Source organism: Heterodontus francisci, chromosome 2 (genome assembly GCF_036365525.1).
Source record: "Heterodontus francisci isolate sHetFra1 chromosome 2, sHetFra1.hap1, whole genome shotgun sequence".
In the NCBI taxonomy this organism is placed as follows: domain Eukaryota; kingdom Metazoa; phylum Chordata; class Chondrichthyes; order Heterodontiformes; family Heterodontidae; genus Heterodontus; species Heterodontus francisci.
The window spans coordinates 143,200,809-143,227,164 of NC_090372.1; the positions used below are offsets into that span (position 1 = coordinate 143,200,809).

The 26,356-nt window shown below is 41.9% G+C and overlaps 1 protein-coding gene across 9 annotated transcripts in view; it reads left to right on the top strand.

Moving 5' to 3' along the window:
- The window catches only part of tpk1 (thiamin pyrophosphokinase 1), a 439,182-nt gene that overhangs the window by 412,213 nt on the left and 613 nt on the right, over positions 1 to 26,356 (top strand). The gene's annotated exons all lie outside the window — the stretch shown is intronic.

The following is a 26,356-nucleotide window of genomic DNA, read 5'->3' on the forward strand; positions in this document are numbered from 1 at the left end:
TCTGCATGTAATGAATGACATGCTTTCTCCATTTTTTGTAGTTTGAAAATAATTACAACCATTCTTTGTGGGGGGGAGAAAATTGTAGCTACTAGTCCTTTAAAAGGAATTTTTATCTACTTTCCAGCCAAAGGCATGTTAAGAATGTCACAAAACTTGTCTGTGGGAGTCCAGAAATCATCTATTGTAGCTGTTGGCATTTGATGATCTTATGAAATGATTAAACTTCACATCGGTTTAATGGGTACATGGCCCAGCTGCTGCCCACATCAGTAATTGAAGTACAAGTTCAATTCCACACTGTGGTGATAGAACTGCAAGAGGATGCAATTGCTTAAGAGCATCTCTGAAGTTTAAAATGGAATTGAAGTGGCAGAGACACTCTAGCAATCGAATTTGCTTCAGCATTGTAACTGCACAAAAATTGGGGGCACATTGTAGAAAGGATGGTATGGGTTGCATGTATTTAGAAGACACATAAAACAGTGAAAAGATTAGAATGAATGAGAGCAGGATAAAATGGGCTACCTGCTCACAAAATGCTTGTGAACAGACATGTATAACTGCTGCTACTGCGTGTACGTTAGACTTGGAATTAAAAGAAATCAAATATCTTGATACCTTGCCTTGTCTATTCACAGGTTAAAATCAGCATTTCTCAACTCAAAGATTGGAATACAACCTGTGGGTACATGTAAAGAATAGAACATAAGAATATAGGAAATAGCAGCAGGAGGCCATTTGGCCCATCGAGCATGCTCCGCCAGTCAGTAAAATTATGGCTGATCGGCCTTATCTCCACCTTCCTGCCTACCCCCCCATAACCCTTGACCCCCTTGTAGATCAAAAATTTGTCTAGCTCAGCCTTGAATATATTCAATGACCCATGTCACGGACAGATGAGAGATCATACAGATGGCTCCCCCTTTGCCACCTCGCGACTGACCGAAGACCGTGTTTTCTAAAGTAAAAGTGTTTAACCTCTGTGTGCTGTAATTGTCAAGAACAGCCAAATTACAGAATTTCTCATAAGTTTTAAAACAGAAGGATAAATGTTTATTGTACAACACCCAAAATATGCACAATTGCATCCACTCTCATACTCGTACAGATAAACACACACTCAAGAAAAGTTAGATATTATAAAGTAACGTGATTAGGTCTTACAACTTTGAGTTCTCTGTTACACTTGCTTTTCCCTGAGGTGAAGACTTGAAGTCGTGCAGGTCTGTAATCTTTTTTTCTTGTCCACTGAAGAAAAAACTTGGGAAGTTTAGAAGGACAGATGCGATGTTGCAGATTGCTCTTTTATATTCCAGTCAAATTTCCATGGCAAAAACCTGGTACAATTTCTTAGGTGGGGAGTTCAAGGCCAGCTGATGTCTCTGTCTACATGTAGCTTAGAGGCTGGTGGTGTTAGGGAGGGTCCTTTCTCTTCGATGGCGCAGATGTTTCTCTCTCTGCCTTTCTGCCCAGAATATACCTTTATGAAAACTCCTTATCAGAAACTTACTTTCTGTCATGTGATCAGAGTTTCTCTTCCATTGAATTCATAAATAATTTCTGATGGTTAGGCCATTGTCAGACAATTGAGTTCGGGTGTCACTCAATCATAGACCATCCTGATAAAAGTAGAGCTTTTTACAACCATTCTCTGGAGTTCAAGCTTGGAGTCAAAAGGTTTGCCACAGTATTCTTAACCCAATTGGTTGGAGAGATGCAGCCATTACCATAGAAAAGGCAATTGGCATCTTAATGACTTCTCAAAGATATGTCCAGAATAATCGTTTGTATTTTAATGACTTCACCAAGACTTGTCTAGACATGAAAATTAGCTCAGGGTTTTTGCAGTTTCATGTGTATGGCAGGAAAGAAAAGGTCACCTGACCTCTCAACTCCATTTTGTTTTACAGGAAAAGTGTGCGTTTCAGGTTTATTTCCTAAGTTCATTTTATAGTTCGTAGGTTTGTATTGCATGAGCATAGCACCCATCATTCACTGCTCTCAGGGAAAGAGATTTTCAAAGATTAACAACCCCCTGAGAGAAGAAATTCTCCTTATCTCTGTCTTAAAAGGGAGACCCCTTATTTTGACACTGTGCACCCTAGTTCTAGATTCCCCACATGAGGGGAAACATCCTCTCTGCATCTATCTTGTCAAGTCCCCTAAGTAGCTTATATGTTTCAATAAGATCACCTCTAATTATAGGCTCAACCTTCCCACATAAGACAACCCCTTCATCCCAGGAATCAGCCTAGTAAACATTCCCTGAACTGTTTGCAATGTAAGTATATCCTTCCTTGAGGAGACAAAAAAATATACGCAGTACTCTAGGGGCTGAATTTTGTGCCCATGGCGGGTCTCCCGGCATGGCCAAAATGGTAGTGGGAATCCCACCGCGGCCAGCTGGAGACACCTCCTCCCCCCGCCCCCCACCCCGGAGTGATTCTACATGCCCGGCCAATTAACACTCCGATGCTGGGATCACCGTCCCTTTGGAAAACCTGTAATTGTCAAAATTTTCATAAATATTTTAATATCCAGTTAATTTTACATTTGTAACAAAACGCTGCATTAAAATATGAAATTAGTGAAGTGCATTTTACAGACGCACCAATTTATACGGCAAATCTGACTTAGGCTGGACATGATGGAGGCTGTTTCCCACGTTGGTGCAAAGGATAAGCAAGGTGTCCACTATACTGACCCAATGACACCAGCTGGAGGCCCAAACATTTTCACGGTCAGCCCTTATTTTAACTTAATTGCTGATCGGGTGGGAGCGACAGCAATAGTGATGGGAATGGGAAATCCAGTGACTCCTCAGTGAAGCCAAACCACAAGTAAGCTTTTAAAGGGAAGATTTTTTATAGGCAATAACGAGTACTCATTGTAACCCCACAAAAATCAATGTCACAGGTTATGGCATTTTGGAGCAGTCTTTTCCAGTCCTTTAAGGATTGCTGGTGCAGTGTACAACTGCAAGTTAGCTATTTGAATAAGGTTCTTGCCTGTTTTGAGCATGAGTACTGGCTGCCCATTTCAAAACTCAAGTCCAGCACTCAGCAGTATGTACTGAAAATATATTTTCATTTACATCAAGATAATCTCACACACATACACAGTACAATAACATCTTTGTCAAAGAACAATGTGTTTTGAATGAAATCGTTTCATTGCTATAATTGTTTTGTAACCGAACTTTTATCTATTGTGTTACATTTTGAGATCATTCAGTGATTTTCTGGCAATCTTAGAAATATGAACAAATGAAAACCAAACTGTTGCTTAAATTCAGAGAGATCACTTAAAAAACATCAGACATTAGAATTAACTTTGCATCATTATAGTAAGCATCATTAATCATTTCCAAACCCAGTATACAATATCACATTTCCCTCCCTAAAGAAATTGATGAAATCACTGTTTTATTTTTGTACATTTGAATCACATTCAGTTCGACCAGAACCGTATAAATCCACATTTTACGCAGTTACATCAAACAATGCAGTTGACAGTCTATGTACGAATAATATTACATTATGTTATAAACAAATTACTTTCTATTTAGAATAATTCAATGTTCATTTATCACACAATTATCTTGTAGTGTTTTTCCGCATCAGCTACTTATAGACAGCGTTAGCAAAAGATAGAACACACTTTCTAATCAATTTAAAACTAACCATTAAACTACTGCTTATAAACAGCAAGTATTAGATTTAATTTACCAGTAATCACATTGCAATGGATTATTCAAACACATGGTGCTATCCAAATTAAAATGAAATTAAATCATTGTTATCTGATTGTTTGCATTAGGTAGAAGAAACAGTGGATATTGATGTGTTTAGATAAACTATAATGTACCGTATTCAATATTCAAACTACCTTCAAGCACAAGATTTTTGAAGTTTATCTAGTGAAATTATGTCACATTTAAATCTTGATTACCAGCTGCTTGACATTTCTGCTAATTATTTTTACTCTATGTTTACCTTAAAGAAAAAGCTGATCATAATGCAAACTGGTCATAGTAACAGCTGCGGGCCCCAAAAATACCCAATTGTAGTGCTGAAGACCTGTGCTCCAGAACTAGCCGTGTTCCTAGCTAAGCAGTTTCAGTACGCCTACAACATTAGCCTCCGCCCACCTATGTGAACAATTGTCCAGGTAAATCCTGTCAACAAAACCCAAGACAAGTCTGACCCAGCCAATTGCCACCCCATCAGTCTGCTCTCAATCAACACAAAATGCTGAAAAGAGTTGTCAACAGTGGTATCACCAATGTTGTGTTCACATTCCAGCAGGCCAACTCAGCTTCCGATCTCATTACAACCTTGATCCAAACATGGACACCAGACCTGAATTCCAGAAGTGAGGTGATGGTGACTGCACTTGGCATCAAGACAACATTGGTCAGAGTGTGAAATTCCAATTTCATAACATTTTGGGAGCACCTTCACCACACAAACTGCAGCAGTTCAGGAATAAGATCCACCACCACCTGCTCTGGGCAACTATGGGAAATAAATGTCAATCTTGCCAGCAGCACGCACATCCCAAAAATAGCTTTAAAAAAAAGAAATGTCTTGTTTGATAGGATTTATGGGAAACAGCAACTTTGTATAAGAGCTGTTAAGTTTCCAGTGTCACTACAGTTTAGGTTAAAGCTGAAGTTGTATTCTATTTCCTCATCATTTTATACATGTAGCATACACTAAACTACCTGAGACTGCAGGCAGCAATACTGTATTCACTCAGAATGAACTACCCTATTTACATTTCTATCAGCTCATTATTTGGGCATTTATGCAAGTAATATTATAAAGCTGTCAAAATGAAGCCATCAGAAAGTTCTTCTGTTGCAATGGTGGTTCAATGGTGGAGTGGTGATATGACACTAGCCATCATGTATCAGAGTCCAATGCAGGGGTGGGAAATTATTTGGGTTGGAGGGCCACTTAACATTTTTAGTGAGCTGTTGAGGGCCATGCACGTAAAATATATTGTCATTTGGTACTACAGAACTTGAGTATTGCTGAAAATAGAGACATATTGTCGAAGCTTTTTGTCTTGCACTCATCAGGACAATCTGCAAGAATACCAATGTAAGGGAAAACAACAACTTTATACTGTATGAGAAGAGAGTGCTGATTGGTTGGCCAGTGAACTGTACCATTCAGAATTTACCCTTATGTTGGTATTTTTGCGGATTGTTCTGATGAGGGCAAGACGAAAAGCTTCAACAACATGTCTCTATTTTCAGCAATACTCAAAACTGAATTGTATTATTAACAGCTACCATTAAAATTTGTTATGGCATTTATTGTATGAAGATTCCCTTATTAAGTTAGTTAATGAGTTAGATTGGATTAGCAATCTCGGGCTCCCCCTCTCAATTATAATTCTATATAATACTCATGATATGATTGTGCTGCATTTAAACTTGGAGTATTTTAATAATGCTTTTAAGAAGGCAGGTATTTACTTATATATACAGATTTTCCACCAATGTTTTTGTGTTAGGATAGGGACGAAATAATTATTGATCAGTAAATCATTGAAATCAGAACAGCATAAATATTTGCCAGATGAAAATATTTGATAGGCACTGTTATTGTTAAATTTTATAACCTACCTACACTATCCCTACTGACACTTTAAACCACTTTAGTTCCAGTGTTTAACACCAAATCAGCAGAAATGAGGAGACAATCAAAGTGTTACTCACATTGTAAATCTTGGTGCTGCTCTCCAAGCGTGCTGCCCTTTTCACATGGCAGCCACACTCTGTTCTCACCTCGCAAATCAGCTGCCCACCTCCAGCCATCACTCCTTAGCTTACCTTGGGCCATTTCCTGTTGTCATTCATTCACTGTAAAATCTGAGTTCTTTTCCCCTCTCAAAGTCTCTGATTCTTGCTCCTCAGAATATTTCCAGGACCCCTGCATAGCCCGACAAGCCTGTACAGATGCAGTGCAGCTGGAGAGCCGGATGGAAAGCTCCCACGGGCCCGATGTGGCCTGCGGGCCCTAGTTTGCCCACCCCAGGTTTAATGCCACAAATGGGTAATCACTGTAGGCAACATGTGATTCAGCTGCTGTCTATTGGAATTATCACACTAAATTTATGCCACTACTGGAATAAATTCAATTCCCAAATCCAAGTCAAATAGTTGCTAGGTTATTCATTAGTGTGTAGAAGATAAGCTACTTCAAACACTTTTTGAAGACCTGCAGTTTCTCTTTATAGAGTGCAATTCTTTTAATTGCTTTAAGGTTAGTGGCCATTTAGGTTAATATTACCAAGACTGCTGATTTGGCTGCAAAGATTAGACATTAGACTGGCATAAATAGCATGATATGAATCTCATACTAGCTTTAGCCATGTGCATCTGGTAAGTTATTTAATACCTCCTGGTGAATGAACTGACGCCAAGCCAGATCTTAGTATAAATCCTGAGGGATCACTTCAAGTTTGGGAATTCTTGATATCTGCAGAATACATATACATATATATATCATACATATGTAAATAAATGTATGTATATAAAAAACAAGCCTCCTTAGTCAGGTCTCCTCCATTTTGTCAATGTAGAGTTCTTCTGATTAGCATGAGTTCATTCATGGTTAAAGCATAAATAAAACAGTGGCCCTGAATTTTCTACCATATCTCTTCTGATCTCCTGCTGGAGATTGGGAGAATCCCAAAGGAAATTGAGAGCCATTGAGTTTTATATTTTTTAAATCACTTCCTAACACTAGACTGAATTACATAATTTTTTCAGGAGCTCATCATTTTTTAAATACTAAGTTGCAGTCATGCCGCTTTTAAAAGGACTACAGTGTATTGGTGCTATGACATTAAGTTTGGGTTTCTGCCCACAGTTTCTCAGTGAGATCTTGTTGCAGATGTTGCTGAGCAGGCACTAGGTAGATTCTCAATGGAAGGAGGAGATGACAGTGGATCTTCTAGCATGGAAAAAATGTTACTTAAAAAAACCTACAAGCTACTGCTAAAGTAAAATTTTCTGCATATATAGAACTTTTTCAATTCATTATACGGCAGTACATTTCTGGCACAGCCTAGATGCTTTTTTTTTATAAACACATTTTCTTGAGTTGTAGGGCATGCTAATTATCTAAGATACTCGCATCCATTTTCAGGCTTTTCTTAGTGAGACTTTGTCAGCTATCTAATAACATTGCATCAAAGTTGGGTGGAAAAAAATTGACTAGAGAAGTCACAGTGAGTACCAGCTAGTGGAATGATGTTGAGCTGGGGAGATGTACTGACTGGAGATGCCCCAGAATTAGTAGTGCAGACCCCCTACTGGTTCTGATGGACAGAAGTGACCTTACCTCAGAAATACAAGTTACTACAAATTTGCAGATAATCCCAAGTTTCTCAACAAAAAGAAATTGCTTCAATATATTACCTTGTTGAATCATCTCAAAATGTATGTGCGCATGTTTATATTCATATTGTATGTACTTATTTATCTTCCTTGATGCTGTTTATGGTGAATCAAAGTGTTTTATCCCTCCCATATTTGCTGCACATGGTGCCTTCTTCCAAATCTTTTCAGCATTAGCCTCGTAACCTATATGTCCTCTTGCGGCCATGCTGTCTTCCCTATTTGCCCTTAACCCCTACTTTCCACTCCTTTTCCTCCTCTCATCATCCCATCCATGCTTATGCCTAGACTTCCCTCTAACTGGCAATATGATCCCCCTTGTCCATTCTACTGTCAGCCCCCTCCATCCCCTGCAACCTTTCCCTGACCATAGACTTGTAGCTTCAAAAAGGTCAGTTTCCCAGCTATGAGCTGGATAGGGGAAATTGTGGATTCGGGCAGCTGTGCAATGCTGTGGGCTGTCCAAGGCCCAAATATCAAAGGGGTGGGGATGGTAACAGGAAGGCAAAAGTAGCCAGGCACGGTGAGGGCTGAAGATGGGATGCTTGAATATAAACAGCCCCAAACCCAAAATGCCAGTTAAGTAGGCAGTGGCAGCAGCACTAATGGAGGTGTGGTGGGGGGTGGTGAGGGTGCAGTCAAGGGATTAACATAATGGAAAAGTGCCTAACGTAGGTGGGAGTTGCAGCTGGAAGGGTCATGCAACATGATCCACTCCAGTCAATGACAGGAAATGCAAGTATAGGTTAGTGCCACAGCACCACATACATAGCTTAGAAGAACAGCTAGGATGACTGAATCAGCACCATTAAAGTGAATAGAAAAATTGTAACATGACAGCAATATTGTGATGTGTCAGAATAAAGGATTCCAGGAACTACGTAGCAATCTGACAGCAAGTTCATGTGTCAGTAAGATGTCTAAGGGGTGAAACTTGTCTTTTGCCAGTAGCACAAAATGGTCTCATAGCGAATCAGCTGCCTGTTTTACACTGTGCCCTATTATCTTTTTCATTGAAATCAATAGAAAAGATAATTGAGGGCATTGAAAAAGGGGTTGCCTTTTTGCTTTGAGCCTGTTTTGTGCTACTGGCGAAAGACCAACTTCAATATCTTACTAGCTGATCTCCTTTGACATTTCTCATAGTGTGTCAGAAGATACACTGCTTTATAACAATCAGAGTACTGTGCCATGTAGCAAACAATGTATTATTAGGGCTAAGGATATTTAGTGATGAAATATGTGAAATCCTTTTAATTATACAATGTTTTGGGACGTGTGATATTTTGGGGAAGTGGCCTTTATTATTATCAGCTTATTAACATATGTATTCAATGTTTATACCTTACCATTTTCCATTACAGAATATAATGGAAGATGATGGTAGGTTATTCATAGTTTTAGGTACAAGCTGCATTGTAATAGTGGAGAGTGGAGGATGGGACACTGTTTGGGGCAATGCTGGATTTGATAATAGGTGGTTGCGCTGGAGCCAAGGTGGCAGAAGAAAGAAGGAAGGAGGCAGGGAAAGGTATGGGCACTTGATGTGATGGTAGGAAAGTATGGAAATGGGAAGAAAAATTTTGGATTCTTGGACAGCAGATCATAGGAGGAAGTGGCAACCCCAGATGGGAATTGGACATTGAGGGTGAGAATGGTAAAAGGTGGTAGAAGAGTGCCAGAGCTGAGTGATGCTTGGGGCTGGCGCAGGGCTGGGCAAGAGACAGTAGCCGGGAAAGTGAAAGATTGAGGGCCAGGATGCATGGGCATGCTGAGGTCAGGTGGTGGAAGCAGGGAGAGAAAAAGTCCGAGGGCCAGAGAAGCATGAGTACTCAGTGCTCAAGGTAGGTGGTAGAGGGAGGAGAGGAATACTTGCTCAAGGAGCAAATGGGAACTTTTAATTCCTTTTCTGGCCTCAGCTTTGAGAACACCCTTGATTTAAAACCTTTGCTGTTTAAATAAGAGGAGCTTTCCAAAAGTCATGAGGAAGCCCTTAATGGAATTGCTCCTTATAGATCAAAAGTCTGTATTTGTGGCCTAACATTTTACCAGCTTCTTGATTGCTACATTGCCTTGGTTGCACATCATTTGTATCATGTCTGCTAGGTCACTTTGAGGTTCATTTTTTTTCTTGCCTATGTGCAGTACCTTGTACCTGTCTGCATTTAGTTGCCTCTGTCATTAGTTCACCCACATACTTATTGGGCGGAATTCTCTCAGCTTAGTCCCTGCCAAAACAGCAGGACCATTAGCAGGTCGGGAACCCGTTGATAGCTTCAACAGGCATTGTCGTGGCTCTTTATCTGAACCACCGCATTAGCATCCCGCCTGTGGATTCGCTGGCCAATCAAGAAGAGAGGGCGAGATGACATGTTGATCCTGTCAAAGGAAGGATTTCTAATTAAAGGGGTCCTGGCATGGGTTAAAATGGCCCAACTGCACATGGATATTTGAGGCTGCAGCAACTACAGGAATGGAGAGGAGACCTGGGATGGCTGTCCCCGGATCTCTAACTCTTAGCTGCTGCCTGATCTGAGGGGCTGTTGTGAGTTAAGCTCTCCCAGAGATGGAAGGAAGAGGCCAGTCTCTTTAACCAGGCAGGAGTGGATGGAAGTGGCCGACGAAGTCAGCAGCACATGTGGTCCCTCCAAGAATATCCAGGACCTCAGGAGGGCAGGAAAGGTGAGTGACATAAAACTTTCAGGTGCCAAGCCCCACACTCTGACTTTCCAGTATTTCCCTGCACAGCGCTCCTCAGGACAACATACCTTGCAGCTCCACTCATTTCTGTCTCTCCAGGCGCCTCACTGTCACCAGCAGCCAAAACTTACACTTACCCTCATCCTATTGCCCTCTCACATCCGTGCCTTACAGTTACCCTCCACAAATGTTGTCCTTCTCCCCTCTCCATACAATCCATCACTAACTTTCTGCTTTCTCACCTTGCAGGTGAAGAGGGCACGCAATCTTGGGGAGAGACAGAAACCTGGTAGGGGGCAGTGGGGGTGACCCTCCAGTGACAGCCACCTTATTGTCACTGGCAATGCATGCCCACCTGGTCCACTGTGAAGGGGATCTTGTTCCACGAGGCTACAGATGTCAGCAATGAGCTGCTATGAAAGTCTGAGCCTCCTGAGGCACTGGTGCTCACACATGTCAAGAGAGCTGATCCTCTGCCTGTAGACCCTGTTTGTCTGTGCACGCTTCCATCGAGCTGGATCTCTGCGTCCTTTGCCTGTGGAGGGGCTTGTGGCTGAGGAGAAGGCAGCTGGTGCTGCTGCTGCTATTGCTCCTGCTGCTGCTGGAGCTGTTGATGCTGCTGTTCCTGTAGCTCTTCATCAGAGGTGCAAGGTAGAGCTGAATAAGCTGCTCCCCTGCTATGGTGAAGGCTGGCATCAGGGAAGAGCAGCTGAAAGCAAGTCAGGTGAATGACTTCCAAGAAGTTGGCAATCACCTGTTAAGCAGTAAAAGCACTCTCTGAAAAGAAGTGCTTTGAGCAGCAGCCTTTCACTGAAGTAGCTCTCCCCGCTGGGTACTCGCCTCGGTGACCCTGGCTGACAGCTTGGGAAATAGGTCCACTGCGTGTTAAATCCTAGAATCATTGGTTAAAACAGAACTTAATTGCTGATTGGAATATTTAAGTGCCTTACCCGACAACTACACGGGGATCCCCACTCAACTTCAAATCTGCCCGGGTGAAAGCTGGAAGAGGGCGGGATGCTGTTGGGATCCCATCTCGACATCACCTTTAGAGGATGTAACTCCTCGCACGCATCCAAACCCACCTTCCCTTGCCTGGAAAGATTCCCCCAATCTGGCCAACTCGTTCTGTAATTTCTGAGCTGCTACCTCTGATTCCACTGTCGCACCTGGTTTGGTATCATCGGCAACTTTGGTCACTTTGCATTAAGTTTCTGAGTCCAGATAATCTATCTGATGAGAAACAGCAATGACCCTAATGCCTAACCTAGAGTACCCAACTCGGTACTTCCACCCGGCCACACCACTGCCCTGCCCCGCCCCATCAATCTGACATAACTCGTCTAACCGGTACTTGTTGGCACAGAATATCCAGGAAATCTGAGTCATAGTAATACACAATGCATCTAAAATGTATGCCATTACTCCAGCAGAGAAGTTCCTGGAAATTATGACAATGCTTTATACCAAATTCTAACACCAAAATTTCCTGGGCCATTTGTACAGCTCTATCAAGACTCTCGCTGAAACAGATTTCATACTTTGTGTTGTCAAATGGGAATACTGTAGTGTTCTTTCTTTCTTTTTCTTTTGGGCCTCAATATCTCGAGAGACAATGGATACGCGCCTGGAGGTGGTCAGTGGTTTGTGAAGCAGCGCCTGGAGTGGCTATAAAGGCCAATTCTGGAGTGACAGGCTCTTCCACAGGTGCTGCAGAGAAATTTGTTTGTCGGGGCTGTTGCACAGTTGGCTCTCCCCTTGCGCCTCTGTCTTTTTTCCTGCCAACTACTAAGTCTCTTCGACTCGCCACAATTTAGCCCTGTCTTTATGGCTGCCCGCCAGCTCTGGCGAATGCTGGCAACTGACTCCCACGACTTGTGATCAATGTCACACGATTTCATGTCGCGTTTGCAGACGTCTTTATAGCGGAGACATGGACGGCCGGTGGGTCTGATACCAGTGGCGAGCTCGCTGTACAATGTGTCTTTGGGGATCCTGCCATCTTCCATGCGGCTCACATGGCCAAGCCATCTCAAGCGCCGCTGACTCAGTAGTGTGTATAAGCTGGGGGTGTTGGCCGCTTCAAGGACTTCTGTGTTGGAGATATAGTCCTGCCACCTGATGCCAAGTATTCTCCGAAGGCAGCGAAGATGGAATGAATTGAGACGTCGCTCTTGGCTGGCATACGTTGTCCAGGCCTCGCTGCCGTAGAGCAAGGTACTGAGGACACAGGCCTGATACACTCGGACTTTTGTGTTCCGTGTCAGTGCGCCATTTTCCCACACTCTCTTGGCCAGTCTGGACATAGCAGTGGAAGCCTTACCCATGCGCTTGTTGATTTCTGCATCTAGAGACAGGTTACTGGTGATAGTTGAGCCTAGGTAGGTGAACTCTTGAACCACTTCCAGAGCGTGGTCGCCAATATTGATGGATGGAGCATTTCTGACGTCCTGCCCCATGATGTTCGTTTTCTTGAGGCTGATGGTTAGGCCAAATTCATTGCAGGCAGACGCAAACCTGTCGATGAGACTCTGCAGGCACTCTTCAGTGTGAGATGTTAAAGCAGCATCGTCAGCAAAGAGGAGTTCTCTGATGAGGACTTTCCGTACTTTGGACTTCGCTCTTAGACGGGCAAGGTTGAACAACCTGCCCCCTGATCTTGTGTGGAGGAAAATTTTTTACTGTGTTACTGAACTAGTAATCCAGAGGCCTTAAATCATTCAGAATTCAAATCCCACCATGGTAGTTTAAGAATTTGAATTCAAGTTTAAAAAACTGGAAATCGAGAACTGGTATCAGGAAAAGTGACCAGGATACTATTGGGCTGTTGTAAAAACCCAACTGGCTCACAAATGCCCTTTAGGAAATGAAACTTGCAACCTTACCCAATTTGGCCCATATGTGACTCCAGTCCCACATCAATGTGATTGACTCTTAACTGCCCGCTGAAGTGGTCTAGCAAGTTGCACAGTTCTACCAAACCACTACTATGGCTCAAATAGTGAGCCCATCATCACCTCCACCACATCAGGGCAACCAGGGATGAGCAATAAATGCCGGTCCTGCCAGTGACACCTACAGCCTGAGAATGAAGGAAATGCCTTTTGGGAGTCTTAGATCTACGGCTTTCCACTGTAACTTCCTCAAATAGGTCATGGAGGTTTGTCATTATTTACTAGATTATTATTGTACAGATGATTGTAGCAAGGACCTGTGGTTTCAGGATTGGCCTGATGCGTCACCTGAGGACAGACAAATCATGAACCATGGCAGACGACATCCTCACTTCGAGGGACAGACGATGACGACGGTTGTACAGATACTCCAAGTTTACTTCTGATCAAGTCCATTATTTTACCTAGATTGATTTTCTCTATAATATAGTGGTCTTGTCACCCTTTTTGAATTTGGGAACCACATGGGCTGGTTTCCAATTTACTGGCACCTCAGCAGTGTCCAGTGACTTTCTCATAATGATTGTCAGTGCCTCACAAATCTCCTCCCTTGTCTCCTTCAGTTCTCTTGGATAAATATCATCTATCCCTGAGGATTTATTTGTTTTGATCCCTTTTGTCTATTTAGGACCTCCATATCATATACAATTAAGTCATTGATTTTACTTTTCTTCTCTCTTTGAAGAGGACATGTTACCCATACTTTCTGGATACTTGGAGGAAGTAATCATTCAGAATATTGATTATCTTGTGCTTTAATTACACATTTAATTGCTGTTAAGTAAACAATTCATACAGAAGTCAAGTAAAAGCTGGATGAATTAATATACAGATCAATTAAGCTATACCTTGTATTTATGTGGTGTGCCATTTGTTTATTTGCACTGTTTTTGAAGTGTAGTACAGAAAGTTAAGTGGGCACTTTAAGTATAAAAGAAAACATGATGGACAGGAAAAGCAAGCTAGAAATACATTTTGATAGTATTAATAGAGAAAGATTATAATTGGAAGATTGTGCTTTCAATATATATATATATAATAAATATACTATTACAATGCTATTCTGACCAGCCTTGCATCTTCCATCCTTGTAAACAACAGGTTATCCAAAGTTCCACTGTCTGTATCCTGATTTGCATCAAGTCTTGTTCAGCCATCCTCTGTTTGTCACTAATCTACATTGGCTCCTGATGCATCAATGTCTCAAATTTAAAATTTTCCTTGTGTTCAAGTCGCTCTATAGCTTTTCCCCTCCCTATCTCTATAGTATTCTCCAGCCCTCTGTGTTCTCTATGTTCCTCCAATTCTGGCCTCTTGTGCATCCCCAGTTTCCTTCTCCCCTTCCATTGGTAGCTGAGCCTTCAACTGTCTAGGCTCTAAGCTCTGGAATTTCCTCCCTAAACGTCTCTACCTTTCTTTCCTTTATGATGTTCCTTAAAACCTACCTCTTTGAACAAGCTTTTGGTCACCTACACTAATATCTCCTTACGGGGCTCGGTATCAAATTCTGACTGATAATGCTGTTGTGAAGCGCTTTGGAACGCTACATTAAAAGTGCTATATAAATGCACGTTGGTGTTTTTCAGTGGAAGATGTTATCTTTCTTTAGACAACAATGCCAACCAACAAATATATTTTTCAAAATGTAAGTGGTATCAGTTGTGAAAGTATTTTGTCTGCAGTAGACAATTTTATTTCGAAAAAACTGAAACATTCATGTACTTGAAGAACTGGATACCATTTTGTATGTTTCAAGAATTTTTTTAGTGCCAGTTGTTTCAATAACATCAGTGGCAGATTGATTGATTGCTGTGATTTTACATAATTATTTTTACTAACAAAATGTTGTTCATGCGTGACTTTACATGCCAACAACATAATTATGACACATCACTTTCGGGATTCCTTGAATATGGGTTTTTAATCCCAGTGGGAATTAATGCATTGTACTGATGTACAGAGTTGGTAGAGATTTACATATGTAGACATCTACAAGGAGGTCATGTGCAACTAATGACTAGAATATCTGAACTGTAATACACAGTACTTGATAAAACTTCCCTGAGTAGTCATCACATTCTTCCACTATTGAGAGTGATAACCATTGGTCACAATGTCTTTACAAATTGATAATCAGTACAACAATGTGCATGAATTTAACATTGTAGAAGACTCATCCCATTAAAAACACCATAATGTATTCTATCAATTCTGGGAACCTGATACAAAATCAAACCGTAAATCTGTCTCTTAAGTTGTGCTGTATTTTTATCGAGAATCTGATCTAATGACTTGTTACCAAATTTCCACGGAAGGAGGAGGTAAAGGGAAGAGAATCACAGCACACTGAACAGCGCAATACAAGGTTGTTTGCTGCAATTCAACAATTCTGAATTAGATTTGTAATCATCTTTCACTCTGTTGAAATTGCAGTTAATATATTTTGAGTTAACATTTCATATCTGTGACCTTTCACCAGACCTGAAGGGTTAAATCTGCTTCTCTCTCCACAGATGCTACCTAACCTGCTGGGTATTTCTAGCAATTTGTTTTTATTTCAGATTTCCAGCATCTGCGGTAATTTGCTTTTGTTTTGGTATATTTTGAGACTGTCCAAAGAGGTGGCTTGTAAACCATGAAGGAAATTATCCTTTTTCCTTGGAAGCTCAGTAGTCCAAAATAACTAATGCTATTTGAATTCTTAGAAAAATATTTTTAAAAAATCCAGCTATGGTTAAGGCTGAAAGCTCTCGCAAACAACAGGAGAGACATGAAACGTTCACTTTATTGCAACATAACCTGTTCTGAAACTTTATTTCATTTCTATCTGGCAGCAATGTGACAGTATGAAGAGGCCACAAGTCAATATTTGTTAATCAAGAGGGTGGGCCCTTTTTGGAAGCAAGGTGACCATAATAGCTCCCTCTTGTCAATAAGTAGATATGCAGGAATACTGGTTCCCAGGCTACATTCTTACATTTAAGGGGTCGGGAGGAGGGAAGTTGGTTGGAATTGGGTTACATGTTACTGCTTAAAGAAACTTCGATTAGGAACTTTTAATTTTGATAGTGTATAAGAGTAAATGTTTACCTACAAAAACTGGATATTTCTTAATTGGAATTGCTGTTGTTTGGTGTCTTCCTCCTTTTAGAAGGTCAGCACTTAACTACATTCCTGTACCTCAGAATTTATCAAGAACAGTTGACATTTCATGTTGTTTTAACTTAAAAGAGATTTTAAATCATTCTCTTAAATGCATGGAAATATACAGGAATCATAATATTCCCTTGCAAATATTCAGTTTGCTTATAGTGTAGTATAGTAACTGGCCTAGGCAAACAATCAAAATTACTTTCATTTTTCACTGCAATATTGGGTTTAGGGTGATAATCTGTGTCACCCAGTTATTAGAAAATAATGTTCTACCAACGGTGAATTAGACAACCTCTCAAAATAACGTCAACTGAATTTCTTTCCTAGGAGATTAAAGCAAGTGACTGAATCGAGGTACCCATTTAGTTATAGACGTGATTGGATCTATTATATCGTGTAGCCATAATACCCCCAGTATTTCTATTTTTACTTCCTCACAGAAGTGTTGTAATGTTGTACAGTAGAATTGAATTATCTCTGCCTACAGAAGGCTACTTTGCTACTTCAGTTTTGCTAACGCTAGATAGCAATTTGTCTGCTCTGCATAATTACTTCATATATATTGCACTCAAGACTCTGCACAAAGATGTTTACAGATTGGCATCCTTCCATCTCCGAAGATGATGGACACGCAGCAAACAATCCATTTAGGTGAGGTGTATTCTTTTGGTGCACCTTTGTTGATGGCTGTGATGGCCAATCCTTGAGAGGCAGGTTTTGCCACAGTGGTGCACGTGAAGCTGCCAAGTGACGCTGTGAGTTGTTGTTTTTGATGTAGGCGCCTGTTGCCAAGCTGCTGTAGCAACTGGTCGTCATGGTAGTGCACACCAGCCCACAGGATGTGTAGCCATTTCCGTCTTTTTCCATAGTTGAATTTTGGGCCTTCATGTCGTGGTTGCAAGCATCCTTGAAGCGGAGCTTTGGGCACCCCACTGCTTTTCTGGCCCCAGCTACTTCATTATACAGAAGGTCCTTGGGTATGCAACCGACTTCCATCCTGTGCACGTGTTCGATTCTCCAAAGCCGCCTCTGTTTGATTAGTGCCAACACACCTGGGCGCTCTGCCTTTGAGAGGACTGCTGCATTTGTGATTTTCTCCTGCCAGGATATACCCATAATGCCGCAGACAGCAAAGATGGAAATTATTGAGCTTCTTTTCCTGGTCGCTGTAGGTTATCCATGTTTCACAGCCATATAGCAAGGTGCTGAGAACACAGGCCATATAAACCATCAGCTTGGTCCTAAGGGTCAGCTTGATGTTATCCCTTGCGCGTTTCGCAAGTCGGCCAAACGTCGTAGCTGCTTTCCCTATGCGTGTATCGAGCTCTGCATTAAGCGACATTTTGTCTGTCATCGTGGACCCAAGAATTTGCTAACCACTTCTAGTGGGGTGTTATTTAGTGTGATCGGGGACAGGGTTGCAACACCTTGTCCCATGACCATGGTTTTTTTGATGCTTATAGTCAAGGAGAACAAGTTACAGGCATGGGAGAGACATTTCATGAGTCTTTATTGCTGAGTTTCCTGTGAGCAACTGGCACAGAATCATCAGCTGATGAATTCTCTGATCAGGACATGATCCGTTTTTGTCTTCGCTTTCAGCCTTAATAGATTGTAGAGTTTGCCGTCTAACCTAGTGTGCAAGTAGACTTCTTCCATATATGCAAGGAAGGCGAAGGTCAGGAGCATGGAGAAGAAGATGCCAGACAGGGAGTGGGGGGCTAGGACACAACCCTGTTTCACTCCATTCTTCAATCCGAAACTGTCGGAAGTAGAACCATCAAACTGTGCAGTGCATGTTGTCATGGAAGGAGTGGATGAGACTGAGGAGCGCCGATGGACAGCCAACTTTTCCCAAAGTCTTGTAGAGCCCTGCTCTGCTGATGGTGTTGAATGCCTTAGTGAGATCGACGATAGTAAGGTACTCTGATCCCTATACTTCTCTTGTAGCTGGCATATGGAGAAGATCATATAGTAGATCTGCTGGCAAGGAAACTGCACTGTGCTTTCAGGTACACTTAGTCTGCAAGTAAATGGAATCTTTTAAGTATGACCCTAGCAAAGGCCTTCCCCGTGACACTAAGGAGTGAGATACCCCTGTAGTTGTTGCAGTCTCCTCTGTCGCATTTGTTTTTGTATAGTGTAATGTCCTCTAGTCCTATAGTGTCCTCAGCACCTTGCTCTATGGCAGCGAGGCCTGGACAACGTATGTCAGCCAAGAGCGACGTCTCAATTCATTCCATCTTCGCTGCCTCCGGAGAATACTTGGCATCAGGTGGCAGGACCGTATCTCCAACACAGAAGTCCTCGAGGCCGCCAACATCCCCAGCTTATACACACTACTGAGTCAGCGGCGCTTGAGATGGCTTGGCCATGTGAGCCGCATGGAAGATGGCAGGATCCCCAAAGACACATTGTACAGCGAGCTCGCCACTGGTATCAGACCCATCGGCCGTCCATGTCTCCGCTTTAAAGACGTCTGCAAACACGACATGAAATCCTGTGACATTGATCACAAGTCATGGGAGTCAGTTGCCAGCGTTCGCCAGAGCTGGCGGACAGCCATAAAGGTGGGGCTAAAGTGTGGTGAATGGAAGAGACTTAGCAGTTGGCAGGAAAAAAGACAGAGGCGCAAGGGGAGAGCCAACTGTATAACAGCCCCGACAAAAAATTTTCTGCAGCACCTGAGGAAGAGCCTGTCACTCTAGAATTGGCCTTTATAGCCACTCCAGGCGCTGCTCCACACACCACTGACCTCCTCCAGGCGCTTACCCATTGTCTCTCAAGATAAGGAGGCCAAAGAGAAATGAGTAAGGCATCATGTATCTCTTGTGGAACAGAGCTGACGTTGCAGCAGAGAAGAAGGTCATAAAAGTGTGGCAATAGATGGGACTTTCTGTGCTTGAGCAGTTCAGCTGGGATTCCATGCTTATTGGGTGCCCTTTTGTTCGCTAGGCAGTCTATGGCCTTCTCAAGCTCTAGTGATGAGAGTTCTTCATCTAACTCATCCATGAGCTATTCACAATATATATTAATAATATAGATGAGGGAATTAAATGTAATATATCCAAGTTTGCAGATGACACAAAGCTGGGTGGGAGTGTGAGCATGTGAGGAGGTTGCAGAGAAGCTCCAGAGTGATTTGGACAGGTTGAGTGAGTACATGGCAGATGCACAATAATGTGGATAAATGTGAGGTTATCCACTTTGGTGGCAGAAACAGAAAGGCAGATTATTATCTGAACAGCAGTAGATTGGGAAAGGGGAAGGTGCATCGAGACCTGTGGCAGGTAAAATGAAATGGAAGGATTGTGAGGCAACTCACTCCTGTATTGAAGGAAACTGATCTCCTTTGCACTCTTTGTATTGTTGACTTGGTGCTGTTTTGAACTGTTTTGTAATGTATTTTTTTACAGTTTTTTATGAATAAAGTATATTTTGGAAATTAAAAAAAGAGGTGCAGCGAGACCTGGGTGGCTTGTGCACCACTCGCTGAAAGCAAGCATGCAGGTGCAGCAGACAGTTAAGAAGGCAAATGGTATGTTGGCCTTCATAGTGAGAGGATTCGAGTACAGGAGCAAGGATGTCTTGCTGCAATTATACAAGGCCTTGGTGAGACCGCATCTGGAGTATTGTGTGTAGTTTTGGTCTCCTTATCTGAGGAAGGATGTTCTTGCTATGGAGGGAGTACAGCAAAGGTTCACCAGACTGATTCCTGGGCTGGCAGGACTGAAGTATGAGGAGAGATTGGGTCGATTAGGCTTGTATTCGCTAGAGTTTAGAAGAATGAGAGGGGATCTCATAGAAACCTACAAAATTCTAACAGGACTGGACATACTAGATGCAGGAAGGATGTTCCCGATGGTGGGGGAGTCCAGGACCAGGGGTCACAGTCTAAAGATAAGGGGTAAGCCATTTACGACTGAGATGAGGAGGGATTTCTTCACCCAGAGAGTGGTGAACCTGTGGAATTCTCTACACAGAAAGCAGTTGAGGCCAAATCATTAAATATATTCAAGATATAGTTCTTAGGGCTAAAGGGATCAAGGGATACAGGGAGAAAGCGGGAACAGATTACTGAGTTTGGATGATCAGCCATGATTGTATTAAATGGTGGTGCAGTCTCGAAGGGTCAAATGGCCTACTTCTGCTATTTTTCTATGTTTCTATGATGGGAAGTTGCGGGAGAACGTCGAGCGCAGACCGGGAGATGTCGGAAAGATGTTTACACGTGTGAAGAAACTCCAAAATGCTGAACACAGATTAGATTAGATTAGAGATACAGCACTGAAACAGGCCCTTCGGCCCATCAACCACCCATTCATACTAATCCTACACTAATCCCATATTCCTACCAAACATCCCCACCTGCCCCTGTATTTCACTACCACCTACCTATTCTAGTGACAATTTATAATGGCCAATTTACCTACCAACCTGCAAGTCTTTTGGCTTGTGGGAGGAAACCGGAGCACCCGGAGAAAACCCACGCAGACACAGGGAGAACTTGCAAACTCCACACAGGCAGTACCCAGAATCAAACCCGGGTCCCTGGAGCTGTGAGGCTGCGGTGCTAACCACTGCGCCACTGTGCCGCCTATCTTATACAAATAGGGGTGCCCTTCCAACCAGTATGATTTCTGGGACTGTCAACATTCCCATGCTGTTAAATCAACCTTTGTTTTCCACAAAATAATATAATTAAATAATATATTTAATTTGGTGGTGTATTGAATTCTTGGTATCGTCAATAAAACCGGTTTTGACTCCCAATGGTTCAGCCAAAGCATTAGTGTTAGACTGCCTTTGCAAATTATGTATTTCATTTGCTGCTCCAGTGTTCGTATCAAGTTTGGAGGGCCAATTCAAACAGGTGTCTTCAAAACCCAGTTCTCTGCCTCGGGATGAATAGCCTCGATAACAGTCAACACTATAGCACACAAAACTGTAATTAAAAGGATTATATTATAAACAGAGGGGGGATAATCAATTCGGTGGGGGAAAAATATTCCCTCTCCTCCCTGCTTCTACTCTACGCATTAGACATTGACAGAAGGTCATGTTCACACTGAGGTCTGTGATTTGCAGGTTGAGCCTCAAACAACCAGGGGCTGAGGTTGAATGTTTGCATCTACAGATCAATTTTATCTGGCATTGACTCTGATGCCAAGAAAAATGTTTCACAGTTATAACAATCCACAATGCACTCATCAATTTAGTTCTATTTACAATTGGCAGATAGAGCCTCCTGATGGCTCAGTTGGTAAATGCCCCACATATTGTGGTGCTGAGACTTTGATCCATGTAGTTCAGATCACAGCCTGGAATTTTCTGTAAACTTGCAACATAGTAGTGGCATATCTACAGCACATGCCATTATCCTAGTGCAGAGGTTTCAGGAGATTATGGCAGAAATGAGTTGCACTAGCTTTTAACTTCAGCCCAAAATTTCCTTCAGCGGTGAAAGGTTATCATAGCTCCGATCTCTCCATTGAAATCAAGTGATAAGCATTTATTCCAGAAATTTACTGTTTTCTCACCACTGCCACTTGGACTCAAAAACAATGGTTGGTTGTCCTTTTTGCATTTATAAGAATATCAAACTGTTGGCTGAACTTATGCCTAAATACTACTAAATTACAATGACAAACTACTATATTGTGCTAATAAAAAGTAAAATACTGCAGATGCTGGAAATCTGAATATAAACGAAGTGCTGGAAATACTCAGCAGGACCTTTAGACCTGAAACGATAACTCTGTTTCTCTCGCCACAGATGCTGCTAGACTTACTGAGTATTTCCAGCACTTTATATTGTGTGTCTGGTTTGCAAAGCAAAAAGAGCTTTGTTTCAATTTATGAAACTAACCTGAAACTTACCATGCAACACTCAAAATAATTTCTTCCCGATATCTGATATTAAACCAGGGGCTGTTCCAAATTAGTCATTTGAATTGAGGTCCACCTGATGTGCAACGAATACTCTGTGTATGTAATTTATAAACACTAAAATCACATGGATCACCACTAAATATTGTTTGCATAACAGTCCCACAGAAAAGAATATGTTTTTAAATGTCACAACATAAATTGTGCCATTTGTAACTGTATTGCTCAAAATTAAGAGCATGTTTTGAGTTTCCAACACAGCAGCATAACTTGAGACCAGACCGGAGGCTTTATTAATATTTTATTATTATTTCCCCTTGTTTAGACAAACTTGTATTTTTAGATTTCTTTAGCATCTCTTTGCTTCATTGAGCATTCCTTTTCCACCAGGATCTGTCTAGTTAGTAACACCTTAAAAATTGCTTTCAATGGGCAGCACAGTGGCGCAGTGGTTAGCACTGCAGCCTCACAGCTCCAGGGACCCGGGTTCGATTCTGGGCACTGCCTGTGTGGAGTTTGCAAGTTCTCCCTGTGTCTGCGTGGGTTTTCTCCGGGTGCTCCGGTTTCCTCCCACAAGCCAAAAGACTTGCAGGTTGATAGGTAAATTGGCCATTATAAATTGTCACTAGTATAGGTAGGTGGTAGGGAAATATAGGAACAGGTGGGGATGTTTGGTAGGAATATGGGATTAGTGTAGGATTAGTATAAATGGGTGGTTGATGGTCGGCACAGACTCGGTGGGCCGAAGGGCCTGTTTCAGTGCTGTATCTCTAATCTAATCTAATGAGGAGCAGGAGAATAAACTCTGGGACATTTACTTTGATCAGATCCCAATGTAGTTTGAAACCATTTCTTTCCTTTCCCCCTTTGTGTCAACACTACATTTATCCTCAAAAAGCACTAACATTCCTGAAAAACCCTATAAAATGACTTTTTGAAAATTAGCAGGTTATACAAGGCTACATGGAGATGAGATTTCTAATTTTAGTTTATTGGACAAAAATATATTATTTGACGAGTTCTGGTCCCAATTATATTATTTATTCTATACACATTAAAATCTCAGGATGCAGGAAAATAATTATTAAGAAACATGTCAGGGGAAACAAAATAATCAATTAGAATAACACCTGAGAATAACACCAGAATATGTTACAATGACAAATAAATCATTACATATTTGTCAAATTTTAAAAGTCAACACAGGCATCAGAAGATGGAATTAAATAGCTATTTTTAAATTTCCCTTTCATTTCATAATTTTTGTCAAACCTCCTCTGAGATACAGGCGTATTTGCTAAAGCTCATGTTCCTCTCTGCTGAGCTGTCAGAAGAATGAACAATAGCATCGACATCTGAGTGACCTACCACGTGAAGATTTTCCTTCAGAGGTAGTAAACATCAGCAGCTGCACTGCTTCTGATTCACTGTGACATATTTTATTTATTTAGCGATACAGCCTTTCGGCCCACCGAGTCTGTGCCAACCATCAACCACCCATTTTATACTAATCCTACATTAATCCCATATTCCCTACCACATCCCCACAATTCTCCTACCACCAACCTACACTAGGGGCAATTTACAATGGCCAATTTCCCTATCAACCTGCAGGTCTTTGGCTGTGGGAGGAAACCCACGCGGTAATAGGGAGAACTTGCAAACTCCACACAGGCAGTACCCAGAATCGAACCCGGGCCGCTGGGGCTGCGGTGCTAGCCACTGTGCTGCCCAATATTGTAATCACAAATCCAGTAAATTTTGGAGTAATTTTGCAAGGGTGAACAAAATAGAAAATGTTCCAGCATACATTGCTGATCTCACTGTTGCAGAAAATTCTAGATCAATAAATAGGTGCCAAGTTACATGATTTTAGCTGGGGAAATCTGCCTCAGTGCCACCTGCTTGAGGAAGGGGCACAAAAGTCAGGATTCACTTTTGATCACTATCCAAAATATACGAGGACAGGATCAAACTCAGTTATGGTACTTTCCTCTGCCACACCACATTTCTCCCCCCCCCCCCGATTTTTTTACGTAGATAGAATTATATATTTGTCAGTCTTGGCTGAGTGGTGGTATTCTCACCTCTGCTTCAAAAGATTGTTGATTCAAGCCCCACCACTTCAGAAAACTGTTAGAATAAACACTTCACTAGTTTTATTATGAAGCAATGAAATACCATATAACTACAGTAAAGATATTCTGCCTCTTAAGATGGAAAATGACAAACAGTTGTGTCAGCTGCACTAAACTACAGTGTAAACTGGATCGGACATTGGGTCGCTGAATATTAACCTTTACCTGGTGGACTGGTGCTGGCTATCCATCAGATGGATTACCCAATTTAGACAAGACAGGTTATGAAACATTTTTCAAAGAAAAAGTTGAGGCAATGGCAATTTAAAAATGTCTAACTTTGAAAGAGCTGCCGATCAAACATATAGATAGATGTTGGCACTTAACTTGAAGGTCTTGACCCTCAATCACCTGCTATATGCAGTGGGTTGGATTTTACTCTTCAGTACTGGGCAGAAGCACATGTGAAAAACTACACACGATTGTCCTCCCATTTAATTTAATGGGGGTGGAGGGGAATGGTGTCAATTTTGTACCTTAGTTTAGATAAGTGCTTATTATACCCTCTCCCCCACACTTTTACTATATGTCAGTGCAGGGAAAAATCAATCTATATCCCTCACAGAGATTTATAAGGCCAGTGGAAACTAAATTCTGGGTCTCCCACCACTACCCCTCCTCTCTCATTCAGGTGGCAATCAGGCTTGCCATCCTCTGTAGCCCAAGGTTTTGTTGTCTCCCCTGCCCCAACCCCACATCTTGATCAGTGAGGAAGCCAAACAGCAAACCGTGGATTCATGGAAGATGGTAGATAGGTAAAACTGAGTAACATCAGCCCACCTATGAAAGCTCACTCCATGTTTGCCAATATCAATAGAAAGGTTGGAAATCCTCAGAGGCGACTGGAGAAACCATTGCAGGAAAATAAGGCTACATCAAGGCAGATAGGACTAGGACCATAGGCGTATACAGAGCAATGAAGAATGATGTGGTCAGCTACATAAGAAACAGGAGCAGGCTGCAATTCACTAAGATCATGGTTGAACTTCAATATCAACTTGATTCCTTTAGTGCCAAAAATCATTTTGATTTGTCTTGAACATTCACAGCTCTCCGGGGTAGAGAATTCCAAACATTCACAACCTTCAGTCGTAAATGACTGACCCTTTAGCCTGATACTATCCTTAGATCTTGACTCTCCAGCAAGTCTGACTCTTTCACCATCTGCCCTGTGAAGTCCTCGAGGAATTTTATACTTTTCAATGAGATCACCTCTCATTCTTCTAAACAGGCCTAGTTTACTCAGTCTCCCCTCATAGGGCAATCTTCTAATTCAAGGTGAACCTGTGTGGCACACCCTCCAAGTCAAAGTATACAAATTAATGGAAATATTGATTTTAAGCTGCGTACATAGCATGTAAGACTCCATGGTTTGCACTCAGATGGCTCCAAGTTTAGCCACGCACTGCCTTCCTGCACCACACAACCAATTTACAAAATAGCTTTACACTGCCCTATAGCACCATCTCCTGGCAGAAAAGTAACAAGCAAAGATGTTCCTGGGCAGTAGGCCCCAGCGCACACAAAAAGATTGGGAGGGGTGGGGGGAAATAAATCCTCAAATGCTCATCCAACCTCTCTCAACCAAAAGCTAAGTGGTGAGCTGACTTACTCATATTATGAATAATGACTATTTGAAAAGGTAGGAGTAAATCATCCCTGACTGGCCTTGTTTACACAGGAGTTTAGAAGAGCAAGGGGAGCCTTGATTGAAGCTTTTAAGATCCTGAACGTTCTTGATAAGGTGGATATAGAAAGGATGTTTCCTGTTATGGGTGAGCCCACAACTAGGGGTCACCCTTTTAGGACAGAGACGAGAATTGTTTTCCGAGGGTTGTGCGACTTTGATACTCTGCTTCAGAAGGTGGTGGAGGCAGGGTCATTGAACATTTTTAAGGCAGATAAAGAGATTCTTGTTAGGCAAGGGAATCAAAGGTTATCAGGGTAAATGAGAGTGTGAAACACAAACAGATCAGCCACTATCTTATTAAATGACGGAGTAAGCTCGAGGGGCCGAATGGCCTACTTCTGCTCCTAACTCATATGTTCATATGCTGTTGGAAGGAGTCAGCAAGTTCAAAGAGGTATAGGAGAAAGTCCAA